General features: G+C 39.4%; 1 protein-coding gene across 1 annotated transcript in view; it reads left to right on the top strand.

Moving 5' to 3' along the window:
• The first annotated feature begins 2768 nt into the window (after positions 1 to 2768).
• Positions 2769 to 10407, top strand: part of LOC128256118 (apoptosis-stimulating of p53 protein 2) — a 37098-nt gene continuing 29459 nt past the window's right edge. Inside the window, exon 1 of the mRNA XM_052986222.1 lies at positions 2769 to 3103. The gene's annotated coding sequence lies outside the window, so the exon portion shown is untranslated. The remainder of the gene's footprint in view (positions 3104 to 10407) is intronic.

Genomic DNA, 10407 nt, shown 5'->3' with positions numbered 1-10407 from the left:
CGCTTTTTGTTTTAACCGCCTCGTCGGGTTCATTTCCGTTTGGAATACGAAGAGAAAGTGAAAGATTAAAAGGGATGAGGAAAAAAAAAGACATTGTCATTCTGCTTTTGCGGTTGCTTATTCGGTTGTTAAATCGGTTTTATGACGTATTCCCCACCGCCGAAATTTGCGCTCTGCGGTTAACTTTTCCCTTCGCATTTCCCGCCCTCATTTTCAATTTTCCTGTTCACCTCACCCCGTGGAAATCTCGAGCATTACTCAACCGTCTGTGTTAAGCTTTCGAGTGTTTGGGTAATTTCACAGATTTATGCAACTTTTTGACGGGAAAAGGAAAATAAATGAGGAAGGAAGGGAGTGATGGGTGGAGATTTCACTCATTGCTTTCCTTTCTGCCAATTATCTGAAGTAATTGTTATTGGCTATATTAGAATTTTAATTAAATATTTATTTTTAGTAAATAGTTTTGAGTTAGGCAAAAGTTTTTGAAACCTTTATATTGAATAGAAAATTATTATTTCTGTTATTATTCCACTTAAAGCTAGTCAGTCCCGTTTCTATATTTTCGCTTTTTCTCACGATGCTGTTGATAAGAGAATGAAAAAAATATTTATTAAATATTGCATTTTATTTGCGTTCAAATGAGTGAAAAATAAATTAACATTTGAAATTTAGCTGTTTGGCCCTAGCACGTTTTGACAACACTGTTTGTATATTTACATGTCCGTGTAAAGTATTATGTAGAATGCAGGATTGCGCACCCTTGTTGTATAACAGACTTTAAAGCATTTAACATTTTTGTTGATGACGTTGTAACCTTTCTGGCCTTTAAAAGTTAATGTCTTGAAAAAGTAAAAATAAATGAATAGATCATGCTACCAGTTCATCTAAACTCAATGTTTCGATCCTTTGTAAAAAGATCCTGAAACAAGCCGAGCAGTTCCCTAAACAAAATATAAAAACTCTGTTGTTTAGCAGAGAACGAAAAGCGGAGATACATTCCCATCAAAGTACTAAAATCGGAGACGCAAACCGTAAATTTGAAAGTGAATTTTGGCGGTTAGATTTCTGTGGCTTTACGAGCAGAGAAACCCGCTGGAAAATAATTTTTTTAGGAACTAACTGAACTTGCATTTGCATAAGCGACGGAAAACAATGAAAATCTATTTTCTATGTCAGTTAGTTATATCATGGCTCAACCTTTGCCACGCTCACGCAAAGTTCGACTTAGGCGCGTATATCGCCGTTAAAGACAATTATACTCAAGTAAACAAGTTAAAATAAATCCAATAAGGCCATAAAGTGCTACATAATTAACAACATTAAAACCAAATCAAATTTCAGCAGTGGTAACCAATCAAACTGCTCAAACTACTTGGGGCTTATTAAAGGTGGATTTCTGAAACTGGCCCAGCAACCATCACCGCCCTGGTTTCAGGCTAATCCCTTGATAGACCCTGAAAGCTATAAGTTCAGCACGGCCTAGGCTCATAGCCTACGGATCTACGCAGTGGATTCAACCTCCAGGTGCAATACACGCACTTTTGCCTACCAGAGGACAACTCCCAAAGATCTGATCACCAAGGTTTTCGGCGAACTTGAATATCAAATTGGTAACAGGAGAAGGTACCCAGCTAACGCGGACGGAGTAACTCAAACCTAAACTACTGGTTCAAAGATCTTGCTCAGGCCCATAACAGCAAGCAAGTCCACTAGTTAGTTAGAGTAGGTCGCCAAAGGGTCTAAATGGAACTCATAGGGAAAAATAACAGCGTAAAGCTGTGTGAAAGTTGCTAAGAGTTTGATTACTACAAAAACTACTGTCTAAAACAAGTAGTTTGCGGTAAATGCGCAGGGAGCCACTGGTCTAACTCTAGCTAAGAAGGTCTGTGCAGCATAAACTACAACGTCGACCATGCTGTCTATGACAGATCGTGCAGGACCTACAGACACAGGATGAAAAGCCGCCAAACTTCTGTAAACCTCGCACCGCAAGGTCATGGCAACCGCCACTCTATATGAATGAATGAATGTTCTGACTTTTATTTCAAGACATTTTTGAACTTTTTGTTCGAGCCAAAATTACGTGACAATCGCACCTTCAACATATAAAATATCTGTTATCAAATTTTGTTATGAAAAATGAATAAGAATTTGACTTAATAAATACACTTTTCAAAATTTATCAAAAAAAAAAAACAATTAAAAAAAATAATAATAAAAAATAAATAAAATTGTTTCCAATTATATGGCAAAACAAAGACAATAAATGACACGGAAAATAATGTAAAAACAAAATGTTCGCAAGCTAATTTCCGAGCAATCAGCCTCTGTCGAGACGGCTGAAGAGAAAACGACGCACTGGGAAAAATGTAGGTTTATTCGTCCAAAAGAGTCACTTGTATCGTACAGATAGATTCATTTTAAAAGAGATTTGTTTATTTGTTCGGTGTAGGTGAGCACAGGTAAACGACGCTCTCTTTTCCTTCGTTGAGTTTTTGTTCTCTAGGTGAGCGCGCTCTCCCTCTTTTTGTCCGCGTCACAGGTAAAATTCAAACGGTGCTTCGTAACGTATTTTGGCCCGATCACCATCACCCTAACAAGTGCGCAGGTGCAAGTAGGACGCCAGCTGTGCCGGCGAGAAAGAGACTGCTAGCTGGTGCTGGAGATCGGCCAGAGAGTGTATATGGTGTTGGGTTTATTGCGCTGAGCGTGGCCCAAAGCGAAGCCGTCGAAAGAGTCGTCGTCGCGCGTCGTCAGTTGCTCAACTCGCTTACCTGTCGCCAGTCGTGTTTTTCCCAAAGGAAAACCCGCGTGTCTGTGAGTGAGTGCCATGCCATGAGTGTATGTGTGTGCGATTGTATATTCAATTAATTACAAAGGCAAAAAAAGCAGCTATGTGAATTGAATGAAAGAAAGCCAGTTAAAAGGTATGCAAAAAAGTTGCGTGATACAAAAGGCCATATCAAGCAGAAGAAGAAGCGGCAGTGTAAATGGTGATTAATTCACTTTAAGGTGCAATTAAACAGCAGCAAAATAAGCAACAACAAAAACGAAAATAGCAGCAACAACAGCAACAGCAGAGGCAGCGCAAGGTGCAGACAAGGTGAGGTGAACTTGAAGTTTTTCTTTTCTTTTCATTCCTTTTCACTCTCCCCTCCCTCCCTTTCCCCGAAAAAGAAAGAAAAATTATTCAACAGCAAAAATATTTAATGAGCATGGTATCTTCGTGTGTATGGAGTGTACTTCAGTGTGTGTGTGTGGCATTTCAAAATTGCACTTGAAAACGCCGAGGTGGAAAGAGAAAGACCAGATAATGACAATGAGAAGAGGAAACTGAAAAATCAGTACAAAACGGTATAAACGTGATTCTTTTTCCAGCCGATGGCTTGTGGGAATTTTCCGAAAAGGGGGAGGAGCACAGGCGGCTGGTTGGCCTCCAAATTGGCCCATGATGCTGCAACTGTACACGCTCTGTTTTCCTCTGATCCATTGGCGACATTTTTTTGAAACTACAAAAATAAAACCGAGAAGAACAACAACAAAAAAATTAAGAAAAAAAAAAACGCAAATCTGGCGCAATTGGCAAACCAGAAAAACAAGCAACAACGACGAAGCCCAGAGTTTAGATTGCCGGCCTCAAGTTACGACGACGATTCCAGCGCTTGGCTTTCGATCGCCAGCGTCGTCGTCGTCGTCGTCGTCATCGCGATCATGATCATGTTGCGGCTACGGCGATCGTTATTATGCTCTTTTCACTGAATGAGCCACATTCCGGTTTAGCATTTTTCAGCCCAGCCAAACCAATCCGCACAGTCCCAGTCCACAAAAGCATCCCCGAAAACCCACACAAATGTGCACACCGCCGATTCGAAGCCAGGCCCATTCTCAGGCCCCAAGTCCATTTCCAATTGAAAAGCCAAGTCAACAGGCCCCGCACCCCTTGCGATCTCCCTCTTTCGATCGCTTTTAAACGTGTTCCCCTTTAACTAAAACCACACAGCAAAAAACTCAACTCAACTATGTTTGTATGTGTTGAGTAATTATCTGTCGCTTAGCATTTATAGAGAACTTATACTTGAAGAATCAACTTCTTTAAAATTTATTTTATATAATCAGTGCCGAAATAAAAAGTTCGAATTGTAGAAAATTTAAAGTTATAGAACGTATGTTCTTTAATAGTTTTACCACTCTACTGAGGAAGTTCAAATTATGGATGATAAACTTTATTATTTTTATTAAACAAATGCCTTCGTTAGGAACATTAAGTTATTTAGTTTATTTTATTATTGTGTTCTTATTTCAATTTACTTAGCTTTTATAAGAGGTTTCTAAACCAACTATCTAAAATACAACTCGTATTTAGTGGAGTCTAGAAATTTGTTAATGTAACTTTTAGCGAACCAGTGGTAACATGATGAGAACAGGTCCAAAATTAATGAAAAGTGTTGATAGTGTAACCAAAGTATTGCTGCATGAAATGAATTGCAATCTCTATTGCCATAAACAAATATTTTTGGGGTAGTAGCATGTGGAGAAGTTTGACTTTAAGATGATTCACACGAATGATCTTGCAGGAACTAGGATCTACTATTTCTAATATAAATCAAAATTACTTATATCATTATTTTCTACATTTTTCTCTGTGCAGCAGGCCAGCAGATACAACAAAACGTTGTAAAAAAGCAACAAAGCAAGTTTTTTATAAGTTTCAAGCCATGTTTTTGTGGTTGTTGTAGCTGCTGCATTCCAGCGATCGCTGTTGGGTTGGTTTTGTTGCCTTGGCAACCAGGAATGCCAGTCTCAATCCCCGTCTCCCTCTCTCCGGCGGCAGCCCTCTCTTTCGCGCGTTCTATCTGGATCTGGTAGTTTGGGTTTTAGAAATTCCAACGCAACGAAAACGAAAAGTGTGAAAAGTGAAGCGAGGCAGACAAACGACGACTTCGATGCCCCAAACTTGCTATCTCCTTTCCTTTTGCCACCCGTCTCGCTCTATATACCCATCTTCCTCTCCCTCTCTCTCTGTCATATGTCTTTCTCTCTCGCGCATAGCACCCCCGAAAAAAAGGTATGAGTTTTTGAACCTGCACGTTTTTTACGTGTAATGTGAGGTCAGTAACACTTTTGTTTCAAACATTTATCACGCTCCGTTTTGGCCGAGTGCGTGTAACGTTATGACGTCAAAAAAGTTGCTAACCGTTTAATGAACTCGACTTGATTGACAAGCCATTTACAATATTTTTTTGGCGGATGAACAGATGAATTAGTCTGCCATCTTTTTTTTGGGACTTAAATTATATTTTGTTATAAATGTATTTGTCCTGGTTAATCATTTGTATTTTTAGGTTATACTTATTTAGGTCATAAAAGGACAAACTAAATCAAATAAAATAACTTGCCTATTTTGTTATTTATCATTTCCTTTAAATAATTTTTTGTAAAGTTTCTTTTAAAATGTCTTAATTTATTTGTAAATACAAATCACTTAAACAGAATTTTAAGAGGCATTTTTAAAAAGCATTTCAAAGTTTCGAAATCAAATTCCGGATTCTCACAGAAGTCTGCGACTTCTTATATTTTTAGACAGAAGAATTTTTGGAAAAGACAAGATTTTTCGAATTGGCTTTAAGGCACAAATGTTACATTATTTAAAGAAAACATTTGTGGGACTTTTCAAAAGCTACTCACAGTCAATTTTACTGTTGGCACTTAAATGTGTGCATATGAAGCACTGTAAATCCTTCCTGGAAACCAAAAACCCAACTTTCAACTGGGTGTGGCATGTGAGCCCACATTTTGAGTTTTGAAACCGGCTGCCTGATGTTGACAAACCTATTTTCTAATTTGTTTTACATTTCACTGAGGCAGCAAAGAGAGAGTGGGTGGTGGCAGGGGAAACGTGTTTTTTTCACGTCCAAACGAAGCGTGCGAGATTTTATTTAACGCGCCAGGCTCTCGTGAGTGTCGGTCGAGAGGGTTTTCAGGGGGTGCGGGTGCTCAAAGCCAGCTGCGTGTTTACAGATATTTTTGCGACGCTTTTTGGCCGGCCCGAAATGAACTGGGCCCGGCCCACAACTAGTTGCTCCAGAGCTCACACACACGTGCAGACAGCCGCTCCCAAAACCCCATGCCATCCACCCAACCCCTTTTGATACCACATCCCTCCGCCTATGCACACTATTGTCCACGCGCGCTTTTCACAAACGAAAAAAAAGAACCAATTTTGCGTCTGTTTGTTTGCTTCAGTTTTTTTCAAGTGAGTTGCCAACTTTCGTCAGGCGGATTTTAAAGGGGGAAAGGAGGACAGGCTTTTCAAATGGCAGGGTAATGGTAGGTCATGCATACATGTGCAAGTACAATCATTACGCGGGACTCATCTAAATAAACAGTCAAACTTCTTTAACCCAAACCACCAACCACTGTTCAACATACAGATGTATGGATGGAGATAAACCTAATCTAAAATGGCGATTAATGTTATAATTTCTAAAGGATAATATACATCGTCGACAGCTATTAAATATTATTTACCTTTGAAAACGGTCTTATAGTTTCAGTCATACGTCAGTGTAGGGGACAATTTTTGACCAGCACTACTAGAACAGTCGATCAAGCCATTTCCGGCTGTCCGTCCCTCTGTCCGTCCGTGTGACCATCCTTCTGTCCGTTTCTAGGTAAGCTAGTGTCTCCGTTATAGAGCTAGCTGGCTTAAACTTTTCCGAAGGACTTGTTCTATAGCAGGTAATATATAAGTCAAAACGGGCCAGATCGGGCGACTATATAAAATCAGAAAAAAAAATTAACTTCGTTGTTTTTAAATTTACTTGAATATACATACTTCGGGATATACCGTACTTATTGAGAATTATTTTGTTATAATTTTATAAAAGTAGGTTAACTATCAAAAAGTCATCGGAAAACCATAGTTTTTAAGCATATACGCATAAAAATATATTGTCATTTTAATGTATGCAAAGGTCTGCAAAAATAGGCATGACTTATTTCAAATACGTTTTTAATAATAATCTTTCAGTGTTTGTAAATCACTGTCATTGAAGATAGAAACATTGTTACGAAGTTCAGTAGTAAAAGGCTCTTGGCTTTCATTTGATTCAATTTTCAGAAAAATCACCTTAGGGAAGCTCGACTTTATGTGTGGGATCGGGCATCCCTCTCCTTTCGCTTCCTTTAGAAGGGAATTCCCATTTCCACGTTTGTCGTGCAGTCAACCCACTTATGTGTCACTGTATGTGGTTGGCTCTGTGTGCGTGTTTGGGCAACCGTTTGGTTTTTATGTCTTTTGTAAAATTTTATTTAATTTTTGAATCTTTTTTTCTCGTGAAAAGTTTAATATTTGTTTTTCATGCTTGCGATTTGCATAATTTGCACAAAAAACGCACACAAAGACGCTAACATACACAGTCATGACCTCCATTTGCGACTAGCAATACCTGCAGGGCCTGCTGGGCGAAAAAGACGGGGATAGAGGGAAAGAAAGAAAGAGGAGAGACTAAAAAGGAGGATAAGCGAGGATGTCTCCGCTCTGCTCACATGAGATATATTTTATGAATGCAAATCCCTGTTCATTCGGATTTGGTTTACTTACTTGTGGGCGGATTCCTCTTACCTTTCCCCTTCCCCTTTTCTCTTCCAGCTTCACTTTCTCTTTCCTTATTTTCTTCCTTCTTTTTCTTCCGCACATACATACCCTCTTTACTGCATTTCATGTGCACATGTGGGCAAAGCATTTTTTTCTCTTGCTGTAGTTCGGTTTTTTATTCATTCATATCGCATTTTCATTCATGCAAGCTCTGCGCAAAAAATCAGCAAAATGAAGCGAGAGGATTTCTTCAAAAATACCCTGTATATATTTTATTTATTTATTTATTTATTTGTGTAGATTAATCTAGTATAACCTTTGAATAAGGCTAAGCAATGTTATATTAAAAAGCTTACATAAATTTTACATAATAAAGTATAATAATAATCTGGTTTAATCCAATCAAGAATTTGTATAACTTATCGACACATTGGCCTCACCATTCATTTAATGAAATTGAAAAAGTACAGTGTATACCCGCAGCTGCCCTCTCTTTGAGGTTGAATAAAACGGAAACTGAACACTGAACTGAATATTTATTATTATTATGTTTTTGGCTTGCATGTGCTACCTGGCCCACCCACAGCTTACAAGCCGCCAACGACCACTCACTTCCCCCAGGAAGTCTGCCCTCATTGCGCCGAAATCGTTAGGTCTCGGTGCGCTTTTTGTTCGCTGCTTTTCTTTATTTATTTTTATTGTGTGGCACGGCTTAAATGCGCTTTGCAGATATTTTATGCCTTCCAACTGCCTTTGGAAGAGGTGGAAATTCTCCCCTCTCCATGGACGGGGATGTGGGCCAAATATGTTTATTTGACACACATCCCAGCCAGCTCCTCTCCGCATGCAAATCTTCCCTTTGCCAGCTTCCCCTATTGTTTGCATATAGAATCAAAGTTTTTTTGTGTCTAAATTATCCAGCGACACGGCGCACACACACGCACTGCACGGCTCAAAAGAGTTTGGCTTTCTGCCACGCCCCTCTTTTGTATTCGGGGCGAAGGCTTAATATTTACCGCCCCACTGCCGAGAAATTCTCTTTTACCCTGACAAAGCAATTTTAGTTATTTTGCCGCAATTGAGTTTTGGTCGGTGTGGTTTTTTTTTTCCCAATTTTTATTATTTTACGCCATTTTTGGTTTAACCTTTTCATTTCAAATTTTTTGTGTGCTTTGCAGTTTTTGCTGGGTTGATTACAAAAACAGTAAATACTGGTAGGCATTTTGTTTAAAAAGCCTCATTTGAATTAAATTATGTGGTTGTTTTGGCGCAATTAAATCTATGGAGCGTTATTCGTAATTAATTCCATTTAAATACCTTTCAAGTAGGAAAACATTCTCCAAATTAATTTGCATCGATTACAGCAATAACATGCTCTGCTTCGCTTCCTTTATTATCGCATTATTAATTCCCTTGCCCTTTGAGGCGTGATTTACTTCAATGCCAATTTAAATATCATTAAAATGTAATTGTAATTTTAAATTAAAATAACCCTCGCAGGACCACAGCGCCCAATGAAGGGCAAACAAAGGAAGTGCCTACTGGGCGGCTACTTAATCCCTTTGGGGTGCGTTCAGTGATGTTCACATATGATAAGTCTGGCCCCCCGTTTTTCGGTGCCCTGCCCTCGACCCAACCTAATCTGTGCGTGTGCAGAGTGATGATATGCAGGCGCAATCCTCTCCTGAAAATTGCCTCCGAAATCCTTCACGCTTCATCAATTCGCATTATTGTTGCCATTGTTGTGTGTGACCATGTGTGTGGGTGGGGGTGTGTTTGTCTGTCTGTCAGTGTGTGTGTCTGACGGCGCGTTTTTCCACATTGAATTGCTAATAAATACAGCTGCCGGCGAAATAATAGTGATGGAAGCCCAAACGGGTTATAAAAGGCACTTATAGGGAGTCAAAAAATCGATATTGCTGAATATGCATTCAGTTTGCAAGTTTATTATTTTTAGACATTTAAAAGGGGATTTATCTTACATTTAACTTTAAAGATCGAAACCAAATTTTTCGTAAATTTGGGACTATTTTTTTTAATAGTAAATTTAGTAATGAGAAAATGTATGATATTGTCAATAACTTTTAAGCTTACCGTAGGAACAAGAAACAAGAGCCCAAATGCTCAATTTTGATTTGGATTTAACCTTTTTATAACATATAAATCCTGAGAAGTAATATTATTATTAAAGAATTATATTCATATTATTGTATGGACAATGCACGTTGGAACTGGACTGTTTATTTTGGGTTTTTAAAACCACGTAATGTAATACTACTTTCGATTTAACCGCAATTGTGTGTGTGGCAGTGTGGGTAAGTGGTAACAGAAGCCGGGCCATGACGCACACGGCGGAAAAGAGACCGCAGAAGCTCAGCCCCGGCACAACTCTTCAGCTCCCGCTCCCGCTCCCGCTCCCGCTCCCGCCCCCTTTTCCCCCTTACTGCCCCCCACCCGCCAACGTACTTAAGCGAATTGCGTATTTATGTGTGTAATCGCAACTCATCATTTGGGGCGGTAGTTTACGGGGGGACGGGATTCCAGGGAGGGAACACACACAACGGGGCTTTCGTTATGGACTGATGGATTTCGTCTGTTACCTTTTCGCATTACGAAAATGTCGCTCGGTTTCTGCTTGTTTGACTCTTGTCTGCCAGCCTGATCTCCGCTTACCACTCCCGAAATCCCCTTTTCCTCTTTTCTGGCGTGTCAGAAGTTGCTGCGATTTATTCGGCAGCCATTTACATATTTTATTGTCAGCTAATGCCGGAACGAAGGTGCGAGGAGCGGAGCGGTGGAGGGGGGAAGGG

The sequence above is a fragment of the Drosophila gunungcola genome, assembly GCF_025200985.1.
Source record: "Drosophila gunungcola strain Sukarami chromosome 2R unlocalized genomic scaffold, Dgunungcola_SK_2 000013F, whole genome shotgun sequence".
NCBI classification, from domain to species: Eukaryota; Metazoa; Arthropoda; class Insecta; order Diptera; family Drosophilidae; genus Drosophila; species Drosophila gunungcola.
This window is presented reverse-complemented; position numbering and strand designations above follow the sequence as displayed.